Raw genomic sequence first — 16,115 nt, 5'->3', positions numbered from 1 at the left:
TTCAGCTCTCGCAGCTCCCGCGGGCGGCGGCTCGGGGGCGCGCTCAGGCTCAGCTCCCCCGAAGGCCGTGGTTTGCTTCTAGCCGGCCTCCCTCCCCACGACTCACACACGCACACACGCGCGTGTACACGCGCGCGCGCACACACGCACGCACCAGGGTGGGAGTTCAATGTCAACGCCGCTTCCCGCCGACGAACCCGCCGGCGTCCGCGCCCCTCTCCGCGCCCCCCTCCTTGCACAGTCCCCTGGGCGCTCCGGGAGGAGGACTGTGGGCTAGAGGAGGGCGCTGGGCGGGTTCCGGACGTGACCGCTCGGCGGCCGCGCTGCGCGGTAGGAGGGCGCCATCCTTCGACCCTGGATGCCTGGCTCCAGCGCCCTCCTTTGCACCCTTTCCTCGTCCCCAACCCAGAACTCGGGACTCCTCTTTCGGCGTTCAGCCCCCAAACTAGGCCTCTCCCGCGACACCTCGATCCCTGCGCGGGAGGCGCGTCCCTTCCATCTCTGGCAAGCTGCGTGGAGATTAGAGCACCGCTGAAAAAGAGGCGGTGGGAAGGTGGGAGGGGACGCGAAGCTGGGGAGAAGAGTTAGCTTGCGAGGGGCTGATTTGCAGCCTGCAGATCCGTGGAGGGTTTTATTTGTGTGAGAAAGGATGTGGTGTCGTCGTAGGGTTTTTCCACTGGACACCTACACACACCGTGGCGCGGGGCATGGGGTGCAGGTGGGCACTGCGCAAGCCCACCCCACCATCCTTGGCTCCCAGATCTGCTGCAAAGAGCAGAAACAAAGAGCTTCAGCCAAACCCCTCCCACGCTGCGCAAGAATTACAACTCCAGGGGTCTGTCCAGGTGGTCAGGCTTCGCTGTCCCCACAGCCAGGATGGGAGTCTGCCCCTCTGTGGCTGGAGCGCGTTGCTTCACACCTCTGCTTCAAAAACTCCTGTAAAATGGCTTTAGAACCCTTATCTATATGTGTACAGGGAATTTGAGGAAGTGTGTGTATGAAGAAGAGGAAGGGGGAGCTATCAAAAACTTGGCAAAATTGAACGTGCTTTTGAAGTTAGCTCCTTGAAAGGTGGTGGACGTATTAAATCCATAGATATGTGCTTAAAAGTGGAAATACATACACTTATCTCAGGTAAAGGATGGTAGGATTGATGGTGAGGGTTTAACAGTGGCAGGACCATGAGGAAGCCCAAATAAAAATAAGGATAAGAATTAAATAAAAATAACTTTGCTATTTTTAGTCAGTCATATATATACAACCTAAGTTATAAACAGTGTACTTCCTATGAAAACACAGCTTCAAGCCCCTCCCCACAAGCTGTTCCTTTCAGCCAGAGAAATTCAGGAGCTTCTCCCCACCCCAACTCCACCCAGTAAGATAAATCACAAATTGATTTATGCTGCCCAGTACCACCTTCATGCTGCTCCTCTCCAGGTAGTGTCCTGATGGAGGTCGATGCTTCTATGGACACGTGCTAAGCGGAGATGCTCCAGTATGGGGTTACTGCTAACAGCTGGGTGGGGGGGCGGGGGGGGGCGTTCATGCCTTTTGCATAAGGTGGAGAAATTTCTGGAAGGCTGTGTGACATGTTGTCATCTCCGCAGCCAAAGGAGAAGCCAATGCTTGGAGAGCTGGTTTCCAGGTTGAAACTTGACAAGGCCTGAGGTAAGCCCTGGGAGAGCAGAACCAATGCCCTCTGCCATTTCTCCCCGGAAGCAATCCCTGGCAAGACCTGGGATGAAAGACTGACTCACCACTTTTACATACCAACAGTGCCACGTTACATGTTTGTGATTATTGCTTGTGAGGTTTTCTTTACTCAGAAAGCTACCCCCGACCCCTGCAACACACACACACACACACACACACACACACACACACACACACACACCCTTAAAGTGTCAAAATGGCCTCATTTTGAAGAGGTTGGGAAGTAAGGCCTCTGCCAGCAGATGTCTGGCCTCCTGCAAATTTCCTACATTGGAGAACCTTCAGGTAACTAACTACCTGATGCCTCCTCTTGAGGAAACTTTGTATTATGCCATTTTAACTAACTTTACCTCTTGTCAGTAAGTTGGAATGGAAAGCAAGCCTTGGGTTAGAACCCCAAATCTACACTTTCTGTTTCCCCACTGGAGCCACAGTGGTGCATTCATTCACATGAAAATATGGGAGGCAGGGGCTAAACTTCGGCATAACAACTATGGCATTTCTCGATCGTAATACTTTTTGTAACGCCTTGCAGTTTTTCAAAGCATTTTCATGATCTCGGCTTTGGGAAGAATGTAAGAAGATTACCACAGTACTACATACAGTCCCTAGCTTACAGTGTGCAAACGGAGACTGGAATAAATTACGGCACTTGCCAAAGATCACACAGCTACTCTGCTACTTTGCTCTGGATCAGCTCTGTAAAGACACAGGGTATTTGAACATGCTTCCCAATATCCTGTGAGATAGGATATCTTCCTTCTGTCCCTACTGCCTTCGAATAAATAAACAGAAACACCAGTGAATGAAGTTAACATAGAGCCCCAGAACCTTAGAGCTAAGAGACCTTCCAAATCACCGAGTCCAGTCTCCTCATTTTACAAGTGAGAAGACACCTAAGAGATTAAATGGCATGTCCAAGGTCACCAGGCTATTGAATGGTGTAGATGGAATCTGAACGCAGGCCTGCAGACCACTGGGCCAATGTTTTTTCCACTACCACTCTATGTCTTGCGCTGCCTCTGCCGAGAAGTCAGCAGCAGAAGTGAAACACAGGACCTGGAGTCTCCAAACCACATCAGCCCACAACTGACATTCACTGAGCTTCTATTATGTGCAGCCCAGTGAACTAAACATCCTTCTGCACTCCCTCCGTCTTCCACCTTTGTCCCCGGGAACTCACGGGTCCCAGTGCAATTCTGCTTCAATAGATATCCAAGTGTGATCAGCCCTGCCTTGCTTTCCAACATCACATACATCCAGTTTCCCAGCTCTTTCTCTCTCATGCCTAAAATAAAAATTCCTTTATATATTGTTAGAGTTCCCTCTGGCACCACTGTGCCAGGTATGCAGGCCACGTAGCTAATTAGTCATTAAGTTAAAAAGTCTCCATCTAAATTCATTTAGCAATCTGGTTCCATGCTTTATCCTCCCCCTGCCTTGCAAAAAGACAGTATTGTATGTAATCTGCCTAGCAGTGGTGCCTCTGGTTAGCCGTAAGGGACTTCATGAAGCAGCTAAGTACACTCAGATGCACATTTGTGCCTCGCAATGACTTTAAGACATAGGCACTGTTCCATTTGTCAGATGAAGGAAGAGAGGCTCTGAGAGATTAAGCGGGCCATGGCCACACAGCTCGCAAATGGCTGAACCAGAATTTGACTCTGGGTCTTGTTGGTTCTAAAGCCTATGTTTTCCCCACAATCCCACATTCATCCTGGCCCTTGTGGCTTCATTGATTTGTTTTAACAGAGAAACTACAAACTGAATATTACAATGTTAGTTCCAATGGCAAAGACCAGGACTACTGGAGTCCATCCAGTGAGGTAGGGCTGGTGGAATAAAAACATTTCCCACCCACCCTGGGAATCTGGGAGCTTCTTAAAGATATGTCAAAGGCGTGGGGTTAAAAAAAAAAAGTGAGTAGGAGAAGGGGAGTTTCTAGCCAATTTTTTCAGTGAAACTCGTTTGAGTACATAAGAAATCTGAAAGGCAAGAATGTGTGTGGGTTGATGTAAGGATGAAACGAGATAGAGTTATGAAAACACTTGGTAAGCTGGAAAGCACTGAGCAGATACAGGGCTTGTTTTTAAGGTGCTTGGGGGGAAATATGGGGTTCAGCAGAGTTGATTGCATCTGCTTTGGTTTTTCACTCAGTTCAACCACGGACTGCCCCATTTTCCCCTGGAGTCCCTTGACTGAAGCTTCCCGCTCCGGGTGGGACAGACAATGGAGGCAAGCAGTGAAGCTCTGGCCGGTGGGTGCTGTGGTGGCCCCAGTGTCCCCACGTCACCCCTCACCCCCCCAAGAGTTCCTCCAGTCTTCGGTGCTCCGCAGCACATGTCCAGCTGTGTTCTGGACGCATTACGAGTGAGCAAGGCCTGTGTGTGGGCATGCTTCCCACCTCAGCCGTCAGGGAATCAGTCCATGCACAAACAACCCAAGCCCACCAGACCAAATCCTCTAGCCTTTGACTCACTTTGCTGTCCGTTCTCAGGCACATTGCATGACTGCTCTCTTAGGAGTCCCAGACTCCTAAAGCAATAAAGCAGGCAACAGGAATCTTTTTAGTTCTCAGGACACTAATAAGGCAAAGAGAAATTGCTCTATAAATGCTCAGGGGAAAGGGCTTTGCATGCTATCATCAGGGCTCTGAGGCCCGACATAAAGCATGTGGGTACTCTTGCACTGTGCTATCTTGGGGGGGGGGCTCCTTCTTTCCACCCAGAATCCCTTCACCCCACCTCCCACCCCCAAAAGAAGGCTGGGATCTGCCAGCCCACAAGCTTTTGCCTTCCCACATATCAAAGAGATTCGGCCCTGGCATTTTCTTTATTTCTATCAAGGGGCCTTTGAACCAAGGGGATTTTTAGAGAAAGAAAACTCTATGGAATCTTTAGGGTCCAGGCTCTTGAAAGAAAACACTAAAACTGGAGCCAGTTCAAGGCACTCGTGTCCAATTAAGGAAATGCTCACATTCCGATCCTAGCTCTGGCTCTAGCGTGCTTTCTCTCTTTCCACATCTACACAGGAATGCACTTTAACAGCCAGAAAAGAGGTACCTCTCACCAGGACATATATCATATAGCACAGGGATCCTTGGGGTGGGCTCCAGCAGGCTGCTACCTTCCCTGAATTAGACAAAGAGCACAGACCATGGAACCATCCAAACTCCCTTCACACCCCCCTGTCTGCCCCTCCCCCAACTCCCCCTATGTCACCCACAACTCTGGACCAGAGAAACTCTGGCATACCTGTGAGTTAGGAAAACACAATAGTTTCTCGTGAAGGACAGGACTTTCGGTTTTCTTTTCAAATAGACAGGATGTCACCCTGCTTCCTCCAGGGGCAGCGGCGTCCCTCCTGGCTTCACACCCGTGGCCCCTCTGTGGAGGAGCAGTGAATTATGCACCAGCGAAGAGCTCCTTCAGACCTCCTGTGCCAACTGTAACCCGAGCTCACACCAGCTCGCTGGAGCCCTAGGTGTGTTTCACACCCACAGAGTGCCCAGCCTCGGGATCAGATAGCTGGGTCCATGTTACACTTTCCTGCCCTTTTTCAGCAGCAATTCAACCAGGCCTTAGGCACCTACTGTGTGCCAGCTGCTGGTGGCTCCAAGGAATCACTTAGGGGAACTTGGGCTCTCCTAAATCCATCACCCCTCAAAGCCACCCAAATAAACACGCTCTACGTGATAACTGTGTATCTGCCAGGCCGACACAGCTTTAAGACAAATTCCTTAAATTACTTTAGTTATACCTTACACAATCATAAGGCTGAGGAAAAACGGCACACATGCATGTAAGTTTTGCATATGAGTTTGCATATAAGCCCCCTCGCCTCTGCCTATCCTACCAGATTTGTTCCCCTTGAGCTCCTTATATAATATAAAGAAATCGGGGGCTGCCTCTGGTGCTTGGCATGGGGTCCATCACTGGGGAGACTAGGAGGACCAGATGTCAGCCCCCTCTGAGGCCATAAGATAACCACTGCAGTAGAGACAAGTGACCATGGTGGGGGCTGTGATTCCTTTCCTCTTGGGAAGAGGGGTGCTGACCACCAGAATATGAGCTCTATAAGGGTAAGGACTGAGTCTGTTTCATTAACTGCTCGACGTCATCACCTAGAAGAGTGCCTTGCATGTAGTAGGTACTCAAGACATGTTTGTTGAATGAATGAATGAATGAATGAATGGTATCAGGAAAAGCTAAAGAGAAAGGATGCCATTGAGCCAGCCTCAAAGGATGGGTAGAAGCCAGAGAAGGGCAATCCTATCTACAAGAACAGCAAAAATAAAGGCCCGGGGGTGAAAAAGTGCCAGGGGTGTGCTGGGAGCTAGGAGTGAGCAGAAGAATCTTTATCTTGGGAGGGAGCACTGGAGCCCCCCACCACTCCAAATGTGCACGCTGAATGGAAAACCTATTGGCTAGTAAAGGTCCTTGCACTCTGCAGAATGGACTGTGCACAGAATTTCTAGCAGGAAAATGTCCCTCACCTCTACACTGAGTTAATATCGGCATTTCTTTTCCAGTTAGGTGGTGGCCCAGGCAGAAGTGTTAAGTAGGTCAAATTGAGTTTATGTGAACCGTGTCTTCTGAGACTTCCCCTTTCCACTCCCTCTCATTTCACACCTCTCTCTGACCCGCCCTGGGCGCCCACTGATCTCCAGACACCCGTGCTCCCTTCATAACAGCCTCGCAAGCTCCAAAAACGTGCTTTCCTTTCCTACTCGAGTATCTGTCTTTCCAATCCCTAATCCAGGCAGCTGCGAGGTAAGCACACTTGACCTGACACATAAATTCACACTATGGTGAGAGAGAGACACCTACAATGCTTCCAGGGCCTCCGTGGAACAATGGCATTTCCGGCAGGGTAAATGGGTGAGAGGAGGGAGTTCGGTGGTCACAGAGACTGGTGATGATTGATGGCAGAAGTCTGCGGGGAAACCATGCCAGGGTAAGACAGAGCAAGAAGCGAACAACTCAAAGGGTGGGGGTGGGTGCAGCCAGGGGGCTTTCCTTCTGGAGGGATCTGACTGGAATCCTTGCCCCCAGCTGTCATCTGGCAACAGCACTCCAGTGGATTAAACCCAGTGATCAATGCGAGGGGGGAAATGGTCTCCCTCTCCCTTTTTGCCAAGAAGGTACAGAGCTTCGGACTGACGGGGACTCCTCTGAGTGGGCCCCAGGCACCCAGTGCACCTGCCCAGGCCCAAACCAGGCCAGGCAGCCCAGGTGTGCACCAGCGGAGAAGTCCTGCAGCAGCCTGAGCAAAGCCGACGACAAGCCTTGACAGTGAGAAAGGCCATATGCCTTTTCACATGCTTAATGAGGCCCTCGGGGCAGCAGAGGCTCCCACACAGGGCTTCTTAGCCTCGTGAGCATGTGGACTGGTACAGTATGGGTTCAGGCAGGAGCCGCGTCAGCTACTGGGGACGGTGGGGCAGCTGGGCACCCTCCACCCCCACTTCTGAAGCCTGCACCGCTGCAGCAACCCAGCCTTGCACTCGCCACCTGCCCTACCTCATTCCTTTTCATCCTGGCCTTCTCTTGGGAAACAAATGAGAAAGATGCAAGGAGATTCTCCCAAGACTGTTTTCTAGCTAGATGCGTGCTTAAATGCCCCGGATGTTACTATTGAAAACAGCTAAAGAGGGCATTATGTGTGCTTGAGTCTCTCTGGAGTTTGGGGGGGGTGGGCATTCCTCACTCGCAGCCACCTGCTCTTTTGAATTGCAGAGTGCTTGGAGAGGCACCAGTGAGAGCCTTGACTCACCTTGCTTCCAGTTTCCCCCGAGAGGGTCCCCTACACAGGGGTCATTCTCGTTTCATTGCTTTCATCTGCAGGACCCCAACCTTCCGCAATGCTTAATAATTCCTCAATTTAAAAAGAAGAAACTATACGGATGTAAATTAAAAACATAAAATTTTTAAAAATTTAAAAAAATAGATACCAACGTCCCTGGCAGAGGGGGAGAATGTTCTCCCTCTATACCTCAGAGTATGTTTACAAATTTACAAAAAGCTCATCTTAATGATAGAAATAGGTCCTACAACATCAGAGTTAATGTGGTATAATGTGTATGTATTTTGTTTTATTTAAGTGTTCTCTATAGCAAGCAGATTAATAGTGACTTGCATTTTATTTCGCACATATTTCTTATTCATGGCTTTGATTTCCAGTTGTATATTGGGTAACATTTCCAAACAACGTTTTCTAACAACAATAAAATGTTTTTCACTAATAAAAAAAAATAACAAGAAGAAACTACAAAGATTCATAATCACTACAAATTATGATGTTGTCTGGCATTCTCAACAAGAGAATGAACAGGCCTCATCACTTGGCCTCAGTCTACTCTCCGTAAAATGGGCCTGACGTTTCCTGCCCTCGGCTCACTGCGCAGTAAGGACGTACTAGTGGCGAGTTCTCGGCTTCCTCAGCAGAAAGGTGCGATATTAAATCATCCTCCATTGGATCTGCTCGAAGAGGAAGAGTATAGAGAAGGGAAAGTGAAACTCACTTACTTCATTGTATTGCTTGTTAACAGGAAAACAAGGGCAGCAGCCCTCTCTGGGTTTCTGGGAAAGTGAGGCCAAGCCAGTTCTCTTAGAAGAGAAGGACGCTAAGTCTAATGGTTGATATCCCATCTCTCCCTCTTTCCAGCACTTTCTTGGAGCATTTGCCCTGGCTCTCGTACTTGCCGTCACCCTGGCTAGAAGCATCCTGGCTCGTGAGCCACTGTGGCAGTCCAGGGAGGTTATACTAGCCCTCACCAGCAGGTATATGGTCTCCGACACGCACAGCCTGCCGGTCTACACACGACGATGTGGCCATTTTAAAGCCATTTGTATTACAGAGTATTTCTCAATACCCTGGTATCCAGTGCCAACGAATCACCCGGCTCTCCTTTTGTCGTCGGGGCTCCACACGTCCACGCAAGCACACGCACTTATGTGCCAGCGACACCTCAGAAGCTGACAAGTGCCGTCTTCTGGGTCTGAGGTAGGGAAATCACACTGACCTGAATCCAGATAGAAACAGAGACGTCTCATCCACCTCACATTGTTTTACCACCTTTGTTTGTGTGTAGGTATTTGTGACAAACAGCAACAAACACTTCCCAGTGACTTCGGGGGAAACAGGTGTGAGGGACTGGTGTGATTTCAACACACCCAACACTCTCTTCCTCCTACAGAGCCACGCTGGGGAGCAGGGGAGGCCTCTCAGTGATAGGAGCCCACAAGGGGCGGGGTGCTAGCCATCGGACAGAAAGGAGGGGTGAGCTCGAGAGGGGGTTCTGCAGGAGGCTACTGCAATGGCCCCAGGGGGAGCTGGCGCTCGCGGGAGGGGCAGGTGATGGCAGAGGCAATGCAAAGGTGGAGGTTTCAGTACTTGTTTGGATGCGGGAGCAGAAGAGAAAGAGAATTGGAGAAGACGGGTTTCTTGAGCCTGAGCCATTGCAAAGCTGGCAGCACCTGCTGAAAAAGCAGAAGTGCAGAAGGGGCTGGTCTGGGGAGAAGGGGGTCCGGCCTTTCAGGTGGGTGGGGTTCCCAGGAGATGACCACCCCTGAGCTGTAGCAATGGCTACATGCTAACACACATTCCACACCAGTTCTCTCTTTCACTCTTGGGTCCATGGAAGCCCAAGCTTCTGTTCTGAAGGCCTGGTGCCTGGCCAGTCTGGGCGCTGTGGGTGCTTGGATGCTGTTGTGGATGGGTTCTTCAGAGGCAGATGTGGAGACAGGGTTTGGGACCAACACCCAGGAGAGGCAGGGGAAGAAGCAGGCTTCCAGAAGGAAGTCTAACGGAAATGCAGACTCCACAAATCTCGGCCAATCCTATGGGGAGCTTCGGAGCAAATCTTACCTGTCAGAATGCCCAGCATTGAGACAAAATTCCAGTGCCTTCTTTCCTCTGCCTTGTTGGGTCCACAGTGTGGGCTGTCCCGGGGAAGGGCATGACCTTGAGAGAGATGGCTGTCTTTGGCTGGTGCCAACCTTAAAGAGCTGACAGCTGGAGGCCGTCTGCTGACCCCACTCACCACAGCTGGGCCCTGGGCCCTCCTCTGGCTGGGGATCCAGGTGGCACATTTCTATTTCTACCACAGATCCCAAAGCTTGCAACTCCACTTATGGCCTCACTTCAGTTTGCCATGCATGCATCGCAGAGGCCTGCGGGCTCAGGGAGTCCTCAGGGAGGGCACAGACGAAATGCTAGTTCATCTCCATTTGCGGGTGACAGAACTAAGGCCCAGAGAGAGGAGTTGCCTTGCCTCAGCTGTGACAGTCAGTGAGTGGTGAGCTCAGGACCAGCACTTGGTCTGGGCCTCTGGCTCCTTGGCCTGTGCTCGTTCTCAGAAAGGAGACTGCTCTGTGCCCAGCAGATCATGGTGGGGACACCACTGCTCCCAGCCTGGGGATGGGGCTGTGGTGCCCCTCAACTTGCCCACCACCATCTGCAGGTTTGCTGGGACATCGAGGGGCTCACTCCCCAAAGCATGGAGTGAAGGCGACACCAGACCTGGTGAAAAGACTGACTTTAGATTTCCAGAGGGGAAGGGCCCAGGGGGCCTCAGAAGTCAGCTCTTCAGGTTCTTATTGTGGAAGTAAGCCAGCTCAGCAGGGGCAATTCTGGATTCTTCCATAATTGCTCTTTGTGGACCACGCACTGTCGTGTCCATGAGCCTGCACTGGGGTGTTCTAGGAAACATCCCCACAAAGCAACACAGAGCTGGCGTCGAGGACACACTTCATGACGTTCCACTGTGTCTTCCGATTCTCCCCCTGGGGACCCTCAGCGCCAGGAATGGATGCACCTCTCTGAAGGTCCTGCTGCTTTTTTGCACGTCGTCGGTGCCGTGGGTGCTTTTCTTTGCACTTTCACTCTATAGGTTAGGGAGTTGGAGCCTGATGTGAGGAAGCCTTAGTCCAAGGACACAGGACCTCACGGTATTTGAGGAGGTATTAACCACATCAGGCTTTTTCCCTTTTACCTCTATTTCCCCCCATAATCTCTCTTATTTTGTTTTCAACTTTGTTCTATTTTACGTGGTGTCTGTAAACTCCCTCAAATGCTCTCTAGAATGATGTAATATGTAAACAACAATAGTATATCTGACTTCTTTGGAGGCCTCCAATGCGTTTTCTGAGTGTTTTCTTCTGTGTAACAACTCCCCAGGATGGAGTGGTGATCGGTCTCTGGGAGGGCCTGAACTTGGCCTTCCCTACCCTACAGTGCAAATCATGGTCACATCTCCAAACTGCCATGGGTGAGGTTCAAATGCTAGTGGCGTCCTGGGGAAGTCTGACCTGTTGAGTGGCCACCAAAAATCAGGTCTTCCGACTGTCTGCAGGGGAGTCTCTCATTGTCCCCGCTTTGCTATGCATAGTGCCTGGCCAGGACCGGCCAGGAGGGCTGCCTTGCTCCTTAAGATCTGGACAGGATGCAAGTCCATACCTGGAGGCTGTCTGGCTTTTGTAAGCGCACATCACAGTGCTTCGAGATATTTAATGTCTCCAGGTCAGTTAGTCAGTCCAATTATAATTGCCATCACTTTGGTGTTCCCACAGGCTGGGGCAGTTTTTTTTTTTTCCTCTTGCAATCCTGACTGGTCCTAAGAGGCACAGAGGCATTCTTTCCAAGCTGACACATCAAAGCATCTGCTCCAGGTATTAAGAGTCCAAACGGCATGTCGTAGGGGTGAACACATGAGCACCAGAGGGATTTAAAACAAGGCTTGTCCACCCTTCTGACTTGCTGTCTCTACGGAGGCCAGGACTTGCTAGGCCAGATATTAATTCTAGGGTTCCTGCACTCCTGTGCTTGGCTCTCACAATTCTGTACAAAAGGAATTACTCATTCTCGGGTATCAAGAGGGCAAATCACCACGGGCAGAATCACCCAGCCCGACTACAGGGTGTTTATTATCCTTTGTCTTCGGGTTATTTCAGATCACTGGGAAGGGAGGGAAGGTAATGAAATCTCTTGGAAATGACATGTATATAGCACGAATTAACCTCTCTTAGCCTCTATTTCCTCACCTGTCAAGGAGGGGTGGGGATAATAACACCTCCCTCACGGAGCTGGCACGAAGAGGACAAGAGCTAGAGGCCAGAAACCACCTGGTCCAGCACCTGTCACAGAGTCAAGATGGAGCTCCTTAAATAGTAACTATTTCGACTGTGTAAAATGCACACAGTCATCTGCACCCTAAGACTTTGTTAGCTCTCAGTGTGGTCTGTAGACTGGCCCAGCAGCTTGTTAGAAATGTGATTCCTCAGCCCTGCCCCAACCTGCTGAATCAGAAGCTGCAACTTAACGAGATCCCCAGGTGACCATATGCACATTACAGTTTGAGAATCATCGAGTTAAGGAACGTCAATTTTACCGTTGAATCCGGTGGATTGGATGGCATTTCTCTTGGCAACCAACAAAGTCAGTAATGAGCCCGTCAATCAAATGCAGGCAATATTTACCTAACACAGCCCGCTCCTGGGGCCAGTCCGACTCTGCGGTGGCTCTGGCCAGCCTGCTGTTCACCATGCTCACCTGCCTTCTGCGGTCACCTGTGAGGTGGCCAAGGCTCCGGGGAGATGAGAGCTCCTCATATACTGGGCAAGCACAGATAAGGTTTCTCACAGCCCCACCTGAGTGCCTGTGCCAAGGTAAACTTGCTCTCCAGAATTGCTCCCTGACTGGAAAATGTGTCAGTCTATTTATTTCTCACTCCCACTGGAAAAAAGGTTGGGGGGGGGGCGGGGTGCAGGGAGTGGTTGGCCATGATATCATTCTTTCCACGGAACTTCTCAAAGGCATTGCATTTCACGGTGACTTTCAGGCCACTTGTGTTTTGCTGCATAGTATGGAACAGAACTGGCCGGGAGCCTGAGTTTCTCTTCCTTCTCCACGGCACTGTGCCCCCTCCTCCCTACCTCTTTCCGGGGTTTTCACTCCCTGTGGGTTTTGCAGGCAGCTCTCGAAAGGAACCTGAAAGCCAAGATGTGGGTGAGAAAATTTTCCTAGCATATCTTGCCGAGGTGACCTGTATCTGAGGACACAGTGGCTGGTTGGTGGGGATGCAGGACAGGTGTTGGCTCCAAGGGGCAGGAAAGGGGACTGCCTGGGGACAAGGCTTCTCCCTTCAGACACATCAGAGAGTTGGGAATCAAGAGCAAAACAATTTTTCCAAAAGCCACACAAAGAGTCAGCACCAGTTGGGGGCCACTGCATTCATTACCATTCTTGTTTACACTTCTCTGGAGAAGAGCTAAGATTTTCCAACTGGGTTTCTGGTTCCTACTAGCTGCTGAGAGACGCTGCAGGCTAGCACACAGCACTGGAGGGAACCTGGACTCAGGCTGGGAGGGCGAGCGTATCACTCGTCCCCTTTATCAACATCTCCTGTAGGTTCACATTGCTTCCAGCCAGAGTCTGAGGCACTTATTAAGACAATAAGAGAGGGACCTTGCACAGACCTGTAAAGATAGTGAGCTATGGCCTGAGAACTATGATTAATCCAGCCTAATTTAAGAACTATAAAATTTTTATTCGTAATTTTTCAACATGTAGATAAAATCAGAGACCAATACAGTGAACCCCTGTGGATAAACTTCCCAGCTGTATCAGAACAGACATGGTTATGCTGTCCTAACAAACATCCCCAAATCTCAGTAGCTGAGAGCAATAAAGGTTCATTTCTTACTCATCCACCTGTCCTCCATGGGTTGTCTGAGGATATCATGTCCGCTCAAGGACTGGGGAAGAGAGAAGCTTTGACTCTGTGCTGCTATGTTGGCCAAAACTTTCATGCACTGGCCCCTGAGGCCAGAAACATAAGTCACATCCACTCCAGCTGATTGGCCAAAGTAAGTCTCCAGGCCACGCCTAACCTCAGAGGGGATGGGACATGTAATCCTACCATTGCAAGGAAGGCAGAGAGCCGGAGATATTCGGTGGGCAGAGCTAATGATGGCCACATCAGCTTTAGCCAATATCAGCATATTGCCTTATTTGCTTCCTGTCTTTCTACTTCAAAGACAGCAAATATTAGAGATACAATGGAGTTCCCCTCTGGACTCGTCCCCAGCCCGTCTCCTCCCTCATTTCCCAGAGCTAAGCACTGTTTTATTTTTTAAGTTTACTTATTTATTTTGAGAGAGAGCGAGAGAGAGCTTGTGAGAGCGGGGGAGGGACAGAGAGGGAGAGAGACAATCCCGACCCGGGACTCCATCTCAAGGCCATACAATCATGACCTGAGCTGAAATTGAGAGTAAGATGCTCAACTGACTGAGCCACCCAGGTGCCCCTAAGCACTGTTTTGAATTCAGTGTTAATCATCCTCATGTGTGTTTTTACGTTTTTTACTATTTTATTGCATTTTTATGTATCCAAAAACATTATAAAGTATTATTATTCCCTGCCAGCTTTTAAACTATGTATGTGTATATATACAATATCATAATCTTCTGCAGTGTTCATTTCTCCCTTAAAAATGTGAGATTCGCATTCCAATTGTGAGATTTTTATCTATGCTGACACATGCTAGACTATATTGCATTGTATAACTGTAATATGATTTACTTATCCATTCTCTTATTGATCTCCATGCTATAGCAAGCATCTTAATACATGTCTCTTCGTGCTCACATACAGGACTAGATGCCCAGGAGAAGAATTTCTGGACATGACCACCTACAACTTTCCAAAGTACTTGTACCAACTTACAATCCCACTAGCAGGGAATGAGTTTCCGTGATTTAACAGCTCTGCCAACACTTGGCGTTGGCCGACATAAATTTTTGCTGATCTGGTAGGTGTAAATGGTATTTTATCAATGTTTTGATTTGTATTTCTTTGCTTTATAGTGGAAGCAAGAATCTTTTTGTATTTCTATTGACCTTCTGGGGTTCCTCTTCTACAAATCAATAGTTTATATTCTTTTCCCATTTCTCTCCAATGCTATATATCTTTTTCCAATTAATTTGAGAGGTTTCTTTATACATTACACTCACTGCAAGTACCTTCTCCCAAGCTATGGCTTGTTTTTCACTTTGTTATAGTGGCCTTTTCTTATGCAGAAGTTAACTTTAATGTAGTCAAAATTATCAAATTTTCACGTTTTCTATTTTTTTTTAAAGAGAAATTGCTCCTTATTCTTAAGGTCATAAAGAATTTTTCTACATTTTCATCTTATGCTTTAAAATTTTTCCTTTTGTTTTTAGTTCTTTATATAGGGTTGATTTAAGGGAGAAATCTAATTTTGTATTTTCCATATGGACAAAAGTTGTTCCTAGGATTCATTTATTAAATAGACCACCCTTTCCACATGGATTTATAACACCATCTGTAACTGGTATTGTTTCCAAACATGGGTGGGCCAGTGGCTAGGCTTTCTGTTCTGTTCCATTGGTTTATCCTTTTGCCCAAACTCTGTTGTCCTCATTATGAAATATTTTGATAATAAATCTTGATACCTGGTAGGGCAAGTTGTTCCACGCTCTGCTTTTTCAGAATTGCTTCTCAGTTATTCTTGGACCTTTTGCTCTTCCAGATCCATTTTGAGAAATCAATTTCTTCCAAATCAGATTGTCTAGTTCCAAACAAAACAACACAAAACACCTGCTAGACTTCAAATAAAATTCTACTGGTGAATATGACACCTTTATGATTTTGAGTGTTCCTATTCATCTTCCTTTGTATGGTACCCACTTACGATTTCACAGTCCTTGATAAGACCCTCCTTTCCTCCTCCACTTCCCCCTCCAACCCTTCTGAGTTTGACTCAAACATCGCTTACTTCCTGTTTCTTACTATAGCTTCAGTATCTTTATTTCTAGTACTCACCTCTTTCAAAGGTTTCCTAATTCTTTTTTCAGTGTGTAATAGGTAAACCCCAGACATGCATTATAATGATAAGGGGGTAAAGGAGAGGGTTCTCATAGTATCCTGGGAGGAGATATGACAGCATAATTACATATGAGGGGGTACACAATAATCTTTTCTGAGCTTTATGAGGTAGCATGGGTAGTAGTTAAGAGGCCAGACTGCTAAGTTTGAATCCGAGCTCTATCATTTACTGACTCTGATCTTGGGCAAATTACTTAGTATCTCTATGCCTTAGTTCTCCCTTCTGTAATGTAGCAGTAAAAATATTAATTATCTCATAATATTATTATGAGAAATAAACAAGTTAACATATTTAAAGTACTTGGGATAGTGCCTGGTATATTGTGTTTTATCTATTATTGTCATTACTAAGATAGGATTTCCAAAGCACATCGGGAATATGGCTAGTTTGAATTTTCAAATTAGACAATGTCAGAGTAATTCACTAATCTTAACACTGAACAAAGAAGTTGCTCTTAGTAAGCAGAAGGGCACCATCCACATAATTGAAGGTT

At 48.3% G+C, this 16,115-nt stretch overlaps 1 long non-coding RNA gene across 2 annotated transcripts; it reads right to left on the bottom strand.

Annotated features, from left to right (window-relative positions):
- Positions 1-7,780: 7,780 nt before the first annotated feature.
- Positions 7,781-15,670, bottom strand: LOC147582323 (uncharacterized). 2 transcript variants are annotated; one of them, XR_015248977.1, is made up of 3 exons: positions 15,559-15,670; positions 15,189-15,304; positions 7,781-8,192 (listed from the first exon to the last, which is right to left on the bottom strand). It is a non-coding gene; the product is annotated as an uncharacterized LOC147582323 (long non-coding RNA). The 2 variants fall into 2 exon arrangements; XR_015248976.1 differs by lacking the exon at positions 7,781-8,192 and having other exon boundaries at positions 14,999-15,304.
- Between the last annotated feature and the right edge of the window lie 445 nt (positions 15,671-16,115).

The sequence above is a fragment of the Puma concolor genome, chromosome A3 (genome assembly GCF_028749965.1).
Source record: "Puma concolor isolate L17-30 chromosome A3, mPumCon1.1.hap2, whole genome shotgun sequence".
NCBI lineage: Eukaryota > Metazoa > Chordata > Mammalia > Carnivora > Felidae > Puma > Puma concolor.
This window is presented reverse-complemented; position numbering and strand designations above follow the sequence as displayed.